Below are 14,746 nucleotides of genomic sequence, written 5' to 3' on the forward strand. Positions count from 1 at the left end.
CATATAATGGGAGAGACGGGGCAGCGACACACAGCCTCTATATAACGCATTATCTGCCACGAAACTAGTTCATTTCATCAATATTTTGTTATGAAATGCTAGCGCTATTAGCCTCTGAGTCCGGGCTCGTCTATTGTCAACATCCGGGGTCTGTAGGCTGATCTACTACCTCTGACCTGGAAGATGTCGTCTCTGAGCTGCGCGCGCACCCGCGACAGCGCGGCTTGTTTACCTGTAGCTGCTACTGCTAGTTTGACCCCGGATGTTGATAACGGACGAGCCCGGACTCAGAGGCTAATAGCGCTAGCATTTCATAACAAAATATTGATGAAATTAACTAGTTTCGTGGCAGATAATGCGTTATATAGAGGCTGTGTGTCGCTGCCCCGTCTCTCCCATTATATGGATATATCGCCGCTACACTGGATCTAATTTCGTCCGAACGACGCCGAATGACACCGAAGTTATCTGGGTGAGTAAATGACCATATGTTTTGCCAGAAATAAGGTCCAGGTTGTAAAAAACGGTACTTATCCTTTAAGGAGACCTCAGGACAATTTCCAAAAATGCCTATTTTGGACAAGAAGTAGTCAAGTAGTGACCAAAACAAATATTTTAATCTTTTCCTATCCCTAGCCAGGTGGTTTTTGTGCCCGAACCTTACCAGACCATTAGCACAGCGTTGTTATAACATAAGATTGAAAACTTAACTTAAAGAAATGTAAAGTTGCAACATAGAGAAACATAAAGTTTTGACAGCTAAATGCGCCACTGTTCACCACCTGATTGATAACTTTGCTTGTGTACTGTTACCTATGTTCAATTTATTTATATTGTATTTATTTATTCATCATTTTTCACTGAAAACGCTTCATGCATCAGAAAATAGGAGGAACGGTGAGAGTGAACCAAAACAATACGCTGAAAGATGCTAAAAGGCTCCTGTGAAACTGCACAGTCAGGCAATAATTCTCTGTGGGCTCATCACTGTGAGCAGTAGCTTTCATGTTACGCATAGACGTTTGATGATTTGTTATAATAAAAATATTGATGATTGCAGCTTTAAAAGGTGAATAACAGATAGTATAAATGGACCATGCAGTAAATACAGGTAGGAAGGAGCCCAAAGAAGTCCTGGCCCCAAAGAGAATCTTACCAACCGTAAAACCCAAGGTAGTGAGTACTTTGTTGGGGATCATTTAGTTTGCTGCACTCCAGTGGTTTTTGTACACTGAGCATTGTTGTCAGTTGAAGCTGCGCTTCACTATTTGGTTCACAAGACGCCTACATGGCCGGACAGAGTGAATGAGTTCAGACAAGATGCTATTAAGCAAGGACAGCCAGAAGTCAACAGATCACACACACAGAAGGCATTGCAGGACTGAATTTAACCACAGAGTTGAGCATCAAAAAAACTTTTCATCAGCTTTTTTTGTCTTTGGCAGTATTGTGTTTACTCAACATTTCATTTCGTATTGACTAACCACGCACACTCTGTGTCCTTGCCATAGAATGAAAATGTGCTCTTGGGCGTGTTGAGAGAATTAAATAAAAGAGAGACCTTGTGTTTTAAGAGTGAGGTAGTTTGTATTCAGCGTATTGCAAACTTTCCATTATGAATTAGCAAGCACTGAGAACCGCTGGACGTGGCAACTTTCATCAAAAATATACAAGGCTGTTTTTTTTTACCTGAGAGAAAAACTTCAGTCCTCCATTTGTATTCACAGTAACTAATATGCATACCATTTTGGCATCAACACAAACTAATTCACCGCAAGCTACATCAAGGTCAGTGTGTGTATTGTAAAAAGAAAATAAAAAAGCATCTGACAAATCTGATGCAGCAGGAACGGCGGCACCGGTGTAGCTGAGCAAATAATCCGTGTTTTGTTCCTGATCAGCTGACATGCAGACTTGCTATGTCGCTTTCAGAATAAAGCACCCACTCTAAGATACTCGTTGGTCACTAATGTACTGCTGTCTGCTCCACTGCCTGAGCTAAGTTCATACATTATCACTTTGACCCTCAGGCTAACAGCTAAGCCCCAGTTCTGTCTGCCTTAACTTAGCTCATTCACATTCCTCCTCCAGCCACTTCTTCTCCCCATTGCTCTGCTGCGGGAGCTGTTGATTTGCCTAATGCCTTAACTGAATTAGAATAACACCCCTGCGGACAAGAATATGTGGTGTTCAGCTCCGGGCAAGTTTTTACATGTTTTTTGGTTCGTCTACAACATAGATAAGGCATCACTGGGGGCCAGCAGGTGAATGTTTCTCAGAGCCGGGGCCTCATTAAGGCACAAAGTGCTCCTTGACCTAACTGTGGCTGAACCTGTGATGCATCACTCTGGGCATCCCAATCACAAATGCAAAGTGCTTTTTTCTCAAGTGGGGACAAGGCAAATGTGATGTTAATGAGACAAAGACGGAGGCAGGCTTTGCTTCTGTACACAGAGTGTCAGACAAAACAGTGACAAGAGCTATCAGTGTAAGAACGATGGGAACATTGATCTGGAGACTGAGAACATCAAACATCAAACTGTCAAAATGAATGATTGGATTTTTCAATATGAACATAAGCCTTGGTTTCAATATGTTTGTATTACCCTAATGGAGGAGAAGCTCTGGAGACGCCCCCAAATGTTTCTTGATTTATGGCAGGAGCAATTACATCTTGCCAGTGTACCGATGCTTGATGGGCGAATCGGTGCAGGTAATTAGAAAGAATAATGAAACAGGGAGCTGAGGGAATGAATCCCTGCATCAAAAAATCTAATCAAAGATAAATGGACTATCCATATTACCGAGTCATTATGCCGGAAAGATTATTGTTTTAAATCCCTGTGTGCACCAGCTATGGACTCTTTCTCAAACAAAAGCCATTACTCTGCTGACACCTCCGACTTGTTTGCAGACTGATTGATATTCCAAGGCTGGTGAGCGTTCCTCCAGTTTATGTTTTCAATTTCGGGGCTAGACAATGGGTGGGGGTATTTCACACTGAGAAAAACAGCTATTGATGGATTTACAAAAGAATACGGAAATGTTATCAAAATGCACCCAGAAGCATACATTTTGAGTTCAGACAGAGGCACACACACACACACACATACACACGCACATAAATACACGCAAAAACATGAAGCTCTACGTGTTGGCTGATTCAATTGGCGTATGAAAGTCCACTGATGGAACTGTTGTTAGGATTTCTATACTGTCGACGCTAAACCCTTTAAAGCGGAATCAGCCGTAATTACAAACAAATTCTCTACTCTCTACTCTGTATCCAAGCATGTCAAGGTATTCACATAATATAATGCTGTTGTGGAGACAAAAAACCCTGAATCTTCCTGGAGTTTAAAAAAAAAACAAAAAAAAACAACAAAAGTATTGCTTATTTTTACCAAAATCAGTTTTTTTGACACAAATGTGTTAAAACTGAACTAGAACACCTGATATATGATGTAATTTAGTAATAACTACTGACTCTCACTTAATGCACAGGATGCACATAAAATGTACTATTGCCTGGCAACCTCACAGTGATGAGAAGAGATAAAATCTGTTGTAACACACATGTTCTCTCTTGCTATAATGTCATCGTGCTGTCATCATGGCATTGTGTGGCCGACACAGTACCAAACATGCTGGGAAATATCAACAGGGTTCGTCCACTCTGGTTTGTGGAGCAAAAACATGTTGGTTGTTTTCCCTAAAAATATTTTATATGTACGTCTAAAAGAGTAGGAGGAGGAGTAAAAGAGTGTGAAGAAGGTTACAATTGTGGCTACCCTCCCCCGTAATGGAAAGTGTATTTTTCAACATTGGACAAAGCCCCTAGGTGTTCTGAATGCTAAGCTAAGCTAATGGCTGACTCTATATACAGGCATGAGAGTGGTATTAATCCATTCAACTCTCAGCAAGAAAGAAAAAAAAAAAGTAAACAAACTGTTTACCAGAAATGTTTTACTGTTCTTTAGAGGTTAATTTATTTGCATCTGACTCATGTTTGAACCCAAAACTTAATTCCACTGATAGCAAGCAATTTCAATTAATTTATATTCTGACCAGAGACAGATTTATGTTCAAAGCATATCAATTATTCTGTGGAAATCACTGCCATAAATAGACATTAATTCAACATCAGCTTGCAAACTACTACAAAGTCTCACCAGACTGTGGCATGGTCTGATGTGTTTTGAATGGACACCAGGAGAATATTAGGGTCCCATTTTCACAAATATGGCTCGCACAATAGCTACAGACTACAATAGACAGTGTTACAGCTTTCATTTGTGTTGCTTTATGTACACAACAAAGTTGTCGGCTGGCACGAGTTCAGGGTATCGGGGACAGAGAGCTGCCGGTCTCGCTCACTAGGAGGTGGCAGACTCAGAGCCGCAGATTCAGGCCAGTTTCTTGTCCTTTTGTGGCCAAAGTGAAGCAGCAGCCAACATCTCAGCCAGCGCTCTAATCACAGACTCACAGCAGCAATCACAGACCTAGTCGCTAATCAGTCAACACAAACACGCGTGCACAAACAAGCCGACATGCACGCGCATACAAAGCAGTGTCTGCACAGATGCTGCAGCACACACACACATGAAATGGATAATGCGGTGACTCACTTTAGATGGATTTTTGTTATAATTGCTGTTCCATATGCTAACAGGGATGCATTCAAGTAAATTGCATGAACGCAAATATATTATGGTGGCTTTGATCGAAGAATATTGTCTGTGTCAGTCTTTGAAAACCGATAATCTTACCACAATACAATTGTGTATGTACAGTATGCATGCATTATGTGAAGATATCGTACAAGCATAATGATGCCCACACAACTAATCCCTGCTGCCTGTGTTTCCTCCAAAAGAACAAAGTCATAGTTGGCAGCAGGGATCAAAGGATACAGATGGCCAGACCGGAATTTACTTTCAGTGCAGAACAACACGCTGACTATTGTCTAGCTTACGTCACCAAACAAAGCCCAGCCTCAGATCCAAGCATTCTCAATCTGCTTCGGACAAAGATACTGTGCTTTACATCCCCTCACTGCCAGAGAGAAAATGATGCTGTGCGGTCAGAGCGGGGCTGACATGTAAGGATTCTGCCATTTGCCAGGAAAAATAAAGAAAAAATGGAGGGCTAGGAACAGACATCAAAGCAGCACGCCTGGTCCCTCCTGTTAAAGCCTGCTTTTGCTCTATTGTAATTAAAGATAGAGGCGCAGGCAAGCAGTATGTCTCCCCGAGAAAATAATTATGTGGCTCTGCCAGTGAAGAGGGCATGTGGGGTTGGTGTAGGGGAGGGGGTGACGGCGAATGAATGTAAGGCCGTGCAGTGGCTGAGGTGTGCGTGGAGGGAGGGATAGTCACATGGGATTGCAGCGGCTGAGGTTGAAGCGAGTGCAGAGGACTGCGGGTCATCGCTCCTCTTTGCTCGCCATGCAAAATCCCGCCATACAAAATCCCTCAACACAAACACAACACACACACATATACACACTCCCTGACGGCTGATTAGAGGGCAGAAAGAGATAGAGAGAAAGAGGGGTTTGGGGGGTTGGGTGTGTGTGGAGGAGCATCTTTTAAACAACTCTCACCCAGTCGGACGGTAACGTTTGAGCGGGAAGTAGGATGAAATTACGGTTCAGAATTCCATGTTTTTTTTATTTTCATCAGTGAGCGAGAATCACTTAGAGTCAAGGCGCACACTGAAGCTGATTTCATGTGCGTGTGGCTTTGATTTGTCATTGATGTTTTTGCAGCACAACAAGATAGTGGTCCATGACAGTACCCGTAATGAGAATGCAGCCAGATCCATGATCCATGATGGTAACCAGTGAGCCAGTGGAGCAGCATGGTGATCCATCAAGCAGACATCATCTAGCCAGGATCAGTAGAGATTAGAGCTTTTGCATTTCATGTGGCACACAGGAAATAAGAATTTGAAATTGTAAACACACACACACACACACACAATGGATACAGTGTACAATATTTGTTTTTGGGGGAAGCACTCATTCGCTTTTTTTCCTGAGAGCTAGATAAGCAGATCAATACCCCTTTCATGTATATATGCTAAATATTAAGCTGCAGTCTGTCTGAAGGCAGTCTGACTCACAGGAAGTAGGCTGCTGGCATGAGCCTGTCATTTTAGTCAGCATTCGTCTCCCTTTCCACTATCTGCATGTTACTTTGAAGTCCCCGTTGCTACGTGAAACAACACCCTCCGAGCTAGAGACCTACACCCTGAAAATGACAAGTTTTAACAAAGGTATGCATCGTGCAATTATGCAAGCCTGCTAGGTTCTTTTGCAGGTATTTAGGCATGCTATTGCCATGGCTACACCTGCAAATGTCTGAGTGACCCTGCGAGGGGCAGCAGAAGGCTGAGGAGTTTGGTGTGTTCACCAAAAAAACTACATTCTCCAGAGCGTCTCTGAATTAGGGAAAATGTTGAAGCTGGGTGTCTGCAGGGCGCACTGTCCCCAGACCGCTGCCTGTCAGCTTAACAAGCCCAGAAACACTGCTGCTGTGACAACCAAAGAGGTCTGTGTGTTTACTAGGGAAACTATAGCTCACAAGCTACTCCATCAGCTCCACTGCTGGCCGTTTGCTTCACAAAACAACCTCAAGAAAAACACAGACATAACCCATTAACACCAGACATCCACTGATCATTCAGTTCAGGAAACAGCATGCTAGCTTGCTAATTCATGTCTCACTTGTGGTGATGCGTGTGATTAAACAGTAAATCCGTTGTGGTCCACCTACTTCCCTCCCTCCCTCTGGTTGTCCTGCAGACAACACGGGCACCCGGCGCTGTGTGGACACGGAAGGGCAGCCAAGAACAGGCACTCAGCCATGGGCTCGTGTCCCACTATTCTCCCTCCTTCTTGTTGTCCAGCAGACTACCAGGGCCACGGAAACCTGTCAGATTTATCCAGCCAAATCTTATTAACACACATCCAGAGAAGACGGTGTACGGGTCATGCACAGACCATACTGAGAGCCTAAATCTTCACAAATTATTGGCGCTGAGGGAGGGGAGAGCTGGAGTGTCATAAATGGAGGAAATCAGCTTAATAGCTGTGCACCATCCACTTTTATTTGACCGAGCTTAAACTGCTCCACAGAAGAGGACTGGTCTGCAGACAGTTCTGAGAAAAAAAGTCGATAGTACAAATACGTCTGTTGAATAAACTGTGAACTTATTGCCCCATTAGCAGACAAGCTTGTTAGTCCAGAGAGCTTTTTTCCTGCTTCAATGAAACTCTCTATTTATAACATTGATGTACAACCCTGAGAACAAAATGCTAGAAGGAAGTAAACCACACAGTACTGAGAAAATAGAAAGAAGCACAGGGAGCTTTTGTTATTGACTAGCATTAGCATGAACCAGCTGCCTAGAGTTAGCAGACAGCACACCAGAATTTCACCAACTAGGCCTGAGAGTAAATTCCTAGGTCACCAAGACTCAATAAGCATTTTTTATAAAGACACTCCGCTGAATTTAACAGTGTCATTTTCTTGTGTTACCAGACCTGAACAACAATAAATCACAGTTTTAAGGGGTTGATGTGCTGGTCTATTTCTTGCCCAGAAGCAGTGGAAAGTGCTGGATGGAGGATTTGCACAGATTTGAACGGAGACGGGCTAGCTGTTCTCCGGGCTGTAACCATATCTTTACTGGACAGATGTAAGAGTGATATTGATCTTGTTATTTGACTCCCAGCAAGAAAGAAATTAAGCGCATTTTACAAAATGTCAAACCATTGCTTAAAATGCCTCCCTGGGCGTATAGCAATAAGAATAAAATGGCCATCCAAGGCTATAAAAGAAGGACAAAAGTGTAGCACGGTTCCAGGTGTGGTAATAATCCAACAGAATCAATAAGAGCATCATCGCATGAGTACTTGAATAAAAACTGCTATTTGTCACTGACAGCCCCATTGAAATGAATGGCACTAAAGCCATTAAAGCATTCTTAGGTGTAAAATCTTTCTTGCTTTGCCAGAATGAGTTTTTTTTCTGAGATACATGAATCCAAAAAAGGGTGATTAAATAAAAGGGAAAGACAAAGGAGGATTATGGATCTCCCGAGCTCATAAAAGTCACAAATCATCTTCCCTGATATTGAGTCATTTAATATGCTGTCCATTGTTATGTAGAATCCTCATGGAATTAAATGGGCTTCAGATTGTCTCTTATTACTCTGAAACCCAAATGAAAATTGAAGCTCTTTGGTGATACTGGTTTTTAAACCGGTGTGACAAGCCATGGATGAACTACAGATTGCTCGCTCACTCCATTTTTCAGCCGCGGCACCTGTTTTATTTGGAAGGGTAGGAAAGTCAATTGAAAGTTAATTCCAATGTGTCTGATTAATGGGCAGTGGAGGATGCACTCTAATCTGTGCACTGTTCAACTGTTCCATTTCAAGCCACACACTGGTAATTATTCCCTCGCGTACTCCTGGAGTAAATGTTTTTGTTGCACCCTCCCCTCCTCCGACACCGATTGTCTTGCTTCCAGGCTTCTTCCAAGGGAAGATTCAAATTCATTTAAGCTGTCAACACAAGCTGCAGGTGTTACTGGGGTCTTGCTTAAACTACAGATGGAAAGACTGTGATTTAGCATAAATTACAGCCAACATCAGTTTAAGTAATTTAAATTATTTACCAGTGTGTGGGCCTTTATCCAACCTTGTAAAGAACCTTGATGGACATGGAGCACTGCATTTGTAACAAACGACTAACAAACCAACACCATGCACTTTTATTCCTTATTTTCAATTCTGATATATGCTTGATGCTTATTCTTCTGGTTGAAAAAGACAGTTTGGCATTTTGTATTTTTGTCACTTATGGAGGTCAAATTGAATGACGGATAATTGATTTGTCCAGCAGTTGTGATGACCTGCTATCCGGTGATACTTTTGTTGAAGCACAAAGAAGTTTTACAGTGACTGGCAAGTAAGACTGCCGTTTGGACTTTTTTTTGTTCTAACCTGCGAAATGATAACGGTTTAAAAACAGGGAAGCAAATGTGATACCACAAGAAACGGTACATTGGTTTCATGCAATTATTGAGTATTAAACTACTATTCAGTATTCCTACTCATCATCGTTACTCCTGTTGTTATCCACAGTAGACAACAGTACCAGGATTAACCAAAATGTCATCATATTATATTATATTTTGTTATCATATTTGAATGATCATCTCTTAAAATGGCACTAAAACATACTGGAATCAATCTACCATACATTTAGTCAAGAAACAATCATTTTTATTGCATCACAGATAGAACACACCTTCTTCTAGGTGAACATTTAGCTTCCTCAGTGTGATTGTTTCATGCAATACCCGTCCAAATAATGGAAAATGAATCGAACCAACTAAGCCACATATAAACATGCCTCTGATGTCTCCAGACTGTCAGAACTGTATTCTGTTGGAATGAAGGAACTGGATGAACAAAAAGTGAAAATAAGATTTATGCGTGTACTGTAAATGTGTGAGATGCAGAAACTGAGGAAGCTTATCTGTGGATTAGCAGCTGTGCTTGGTTTGCAAATATGCATCTTATGTCGTCTAGGATGGAGTTCAGTTCAGTTCACATCCTCCAGGGTGTCCTGGCTCGGCTCTCCGACAGAGCCATGTCTTTTTCACCAGTTTGCTAATCCTGTCTGCATCCCTGCCCTTGATGTTTCCACCCCAGCACTCTGCCACGAAGAACAGAGCGCTGGCCAACACTGGCTGGGAGAACATGTTTATGAGCCTCCTGGAGAAGAGCTGATGTGGAGGAATGCACCAGGAGTGAGCGGCCTGAACTGTATTTAATTCAAGCCATAATGTGTTATGCAAATGTTATTTAATGGCGCATCATCAGATCTTTTTTTTTTTTTCCACACAAGTGATTTGATTGAAGTTGAGATAAATGAGATCCCGGTTTATTTGAAGTTCAAACTGCCCTCGGGGGAAAGGATCAGACTGGCTTTGGCTTCACCAAAAATCTCTGTTACACTGCTTGCGCCTTGTTCATATCGCTAACCCTCCTAACTCTTTCCATTAAGCCCACAGCCTGCTTTTATTGCACCAAACTTAAGAGGCCAAACCCGCCTTTAATGGAGAACATGAGTTGAAATGACTTTATGAACCCAATAAAATAAGGTTAGCATTTTCCAACAGACATTATGGGAGTTCATTTAACATTTAGCTAAAATTATGAAGCGCTAGAGTATCAACACATTACGAGGTATTTATAGCTTAGCGCTGACTCAATTTACTTGAGTTGTTACCCTCTAAATGCTGCTGCAGCGTGTGTTGATAACGGGACACAGAGCTCACTCTCCCATAAGAGCATTATGCATCTCTGTGATGCATGCCTAAAACATGAGTTAAAACATGAGCAGCGCTGTCAACATTCTCTGCACATACAGGTTCTCTCTCATTTGTTGTTTTACATTGCGCACATGCTGAGAAACTTGCAAGCCTCAGATGACCTCCTGCATGAAAGGTAGCTCACTGCCAAGGCTCGGCTACCTCTCTGTGGAAGAGCGCAGGATGTTTAGAGGGTAATTGTTTGCTGCTGCACCGTAAGCAAGCACAGCATTTTAAAAGCAGAGCGGTGAATAATGTAAGGCTTTCCGACCCAAAAGAAATGCCTCTTAATCTGCTATAGTTTTCCCTGTTTAGTAAATGTAGCATTTATCTCAGCATGAATGGCTCAGTTAGAATTAGATTACCTTAAAAATGTTTCTCCAGAATTAAAGCTTGATTACTTTTGGTGTTTGGCCCTCTGGATAAGAGTTTCATGTATCATGCTGAGATAACCGCCGTTTGAAAATAATTAGATCTACTCTCAGAAGTACTGCTCGCGTGAAAAAAGAGCATTATGGATAAGCAGAGGCTGGACCAGAGGTGAGACACATAACGACTACCAATGATGCAGCCGCATCTCTTTCAGTCTGGGTGTCTTGCTCCTCTGCAGGAGGGGTGGAGGGCTTTTGTGTCCTGGGGCCTGCTGTCTATATAATCTGTCCATGATTATAAGCTGTTACACATAGCTGCTATTATTGGCATTTAATATAGTATATAAGCATTAATTCATTACACTTGGTAAATACTGCCACTATCAGTAACAGTTTATCAGTGCCAGGCCTTTACATATGAGAGAATCCAAAATGTTTTTGTTGTGAGTTTCCCTGGCCTGGTCTTGATGGCAGCTAAGAGGTCAAAAAGGTGAAATAACAGACATGTCACTTCCTGCTCAGACCAGGTTAAACATGTATGGGTACCTTCTGTGTTATTTCTGTAGCCCTGCCAAGTAGTGCAGTATGGACATAGGTGCTATTTACACTAAGGACGCTGGACATGTCCCCACCGCTTTTTTAAATGAATAATTTTGTCCCCATCACTGTTTGAAAGCATGATTTGTCAAAAATGTAAAATGCCTTACAAATAAAAATACTCCAGCGCCTGCAGTCAAAAAACTAGCTGCCTCTGATTCTGGTGTGAAATTATGACAAAAATGTATTCCTGGACCTAATACATGCAGAAAGTAGTTCCTGATTCACTCCTTACCTGCTTCTTCCACCCAATGTGACGCCCTTGAGTTTAGACAATCTGACTTCAAATCAACACCTCAAGCAGAAAAAAGGATATTTGAACTACATTTCAGATGCATAATAAATGTGTACGTAAATGCGCGTAAACCTTGTCTTTCTTCGGACAGTGGATCAGCTTGGGCCAGAGACCTAGCTAACCAAATGTGTTATCTCCTCCAGAGCGAACTTAAGGTGCTGTGTATTGTATTCGCTTGGGGTGATGCAGCACCTCCCACACGAGGACATCAGTTTCCTTTTTGGTGGAGCTTCAGTGACAGATCTGCTCCGCACTGTCTTCTCTCTGAGCAAATTGTCAGAGCGCTGCTCTGATGCAGGGACATTCTGATAGGTATTGTATCAAGTCCTGTGCACCCACACTGTGCACAGCTGACTGAGTTTTGCACCATGCACCAAAATAAGTGCTCTATATGTTGGCATTAACTGCTTTGTCTTTACAGAGAATAGGCTTTCAACATTGTAAATTTCCATGAAATATATTCAGCACCATTAACAAGCTCTTGCGCTCAAATTGCTTTTACCATTTTATTCTGTCTATAACACACACAGAAGTCTAATCCTAATGTTTGTAATGTCTCTTTTCATGAATGTATTTAGCACTGCAAACTGCTAGAACACACTTGGGACAAAAATAGCAGTGAATGTGGAACTAAAATGAATTACCCTGAAGCTCCGCTGTGTAAAATCAGAATAAGCAATAGTGAACCCACTGCTGCTGAACCAATGCTTTTAAATCCTGTGTAAATGGACAGTTTTGCGTGTTTCCAACAAAGCGAAAATGTTAACATTTATATTTCAGGACTAATGCAGCTAATGTTTGTTATGGCAAAGCCAGATTAATCATAATTCCAGCGTTGCAAACATTAGAAGACAACAAGAAATGGTGCTGAGTGTCCAAGTGCCCTTGCTGGCAGGAGATGTAACAATTAACCTGCATGAAATGAATTAGACTCAAAGAAGAGGAAGCGTATATAAATAATACATTCTTCAAAGTTACTATTTCTGGTTTATTGAGCAAACATCTTGTCACCTTAGAGTAAACTTATGCTGTAAAAAGTATCTCAGGTTAGATTTAAGCATTATTTAATGGTCAAAACTGTGGACTGTGAGTTAGAAAGCACATTAACGTCTGATCCACTTTATTGATATTGTACACACTTATATTGAGCATCGCTACAATAATACATTGCAGTTGATTTGATTATACGATCTATGCTAAAGACATAACACAATTGACAATGATCATCCTTCAGCGCTGCTGCTGACATAATTGTTGCTTGTCAGTTAGGAGTTATAATTCAATCTAAAGAGCATTAATCAATACAAAAATTAATAAGAAACACTCATATATGTAAAAGTGAAATTAATTATGATAATGATGTATTTTAGCTTGCGTTAATGTCCAGAGGTGGAGGGGATGGTGGCGCAGTTACATGTGAGCAACAATGCTGCCAAGCCTGTGAGCGCAGTCAAAGACTGTGTTTTAAGATTTGTACATGTGAAACCGTTGGATGTTTTTAACGAGGGACAACAGCTTTTCAAGATCTTTTCGTGTGAAGCCACTGGACATTTTTACTATTTTTGCCAAACCATGACTTTTCCCTAACCTTAACCAGTGGGTTTTTTAGCCTAAACCTAACCAGACCATTAACACAGCACTGTCACAACACAAAATTGAAAATTTAACTTAAAGAAATGTAAGTTGCAACATACAGTTTCAACAAGTCTCTGGTTTGTAGAAACCTACATTGCTGACATTATTCTGGCGATTGGGTTGCTTCATAGGGAGCTGGGCAGTACGAGCTGTGTTTCCTGAGTAAATCTTTTAGTACACAGTTGCAGGCCACTCTGCTTTAGCTGGACAACAGCGGTAATATCTGTCCCCAACAGACCCCCGCAAGTCACCAAGGTAGCAATTGAAACAGCAGTTGTATGCCCTCTCAAGCTGATTGAGTAAAGCTCATTATCTTCAGCTGTCACAATGAATTCATTTCATCAGCGCAGCAGCTCTCTATATCAACTGTCGCAACTCATCTCATCCAATTGAATTCCAACCAGCTCCATTTTTTTTTTTTTTTTTTTTTTAATCGCTGACAACCTTGATGTTGCCGCCGTCTCTTTTAAGTAGATTAACTTTACATTCTCATGAAACCTGTTATGTCCTCCCCGCTGTGGCCAGTGTTGATTAACCGACTGTATAGAGTAAGTAACGTCAACAACCTAAGGAATATGACCTTTGAGGGAACAATTTCCAATATCCAATGTATAAATAACTCTAAAGTGACACTAGTCAATTGCTGTAAGAGCAACGATTCATCTTGCAGTCATGGAAACACACACAACTACAGCTATAGCTATATTTTATATTGTCTGTGCAAGATAACACAGAGCATGTGAGACAATAGTTGTTGCATTGTGCTTTAATCCTGAAAATGCCATCCATCCATCCACCCACCCATCCAACCATCCACCCATCCAACCATCCATCCATCCATCCATCCATTTGCTGTTTAAAAAGGTCTGAGCTATCGTGGCAGCTAACCAAACAGTGCTGACATTCTGGGGGCTCCCATAGTGTCTCCAAGCTGCTAGAGATATATTTAGTCTCCTGTGTGTGTTGGGTCTTCCCTGGGGTCTCCTTTCGATTTGGTGCGCCCAGAATATCTCCACACTAAGGCTTCTTAATCGGATGCCCAAGCCTGCGCATTTTTATGCAAAAGAGCAGCGGCTCCCTTTTGAACAATTCCCTGCTAACTGAGGTCCTCCCACGTAGCTATTGACAGAACATGACATTGAGAAAAGCAGAACATTTTAGCTGCTTGTATAACTGATGTTTCCTAGCGGTCACTACGCAAATGTTGCGACCATATGGTGACAATGGGAAAGTATGGTTTCACATTGAGTTTCAGCTTCCTCCACACTACCATATGGTTCAACTACAGTACAACACCTACACACCTGCAGTGACTGTTCCTGCATCTGCCTGCCTGTCTGACACTGCATCTCACTTTGTATCCTGAACAAAACCCTGAAATACTTAATCTTGCAACTCCCAATGCAGTTCATTGGGGGCACTGTTATTATGGCCTCATATTTTAAGTGCTGACCCTC

The sequence above is a fragment of the Pagrus pagrus genome (genome assembly GCF_965226575.1).
Source record: "Pagrus pagrus genome assembly, chromosome: 8".
Lineage (NCBI taxonomy): Eukaryota > Metazoa > Chordata > Actinopteri > Spariformes > Sparidae > Pagrus > Pagrus pagrus.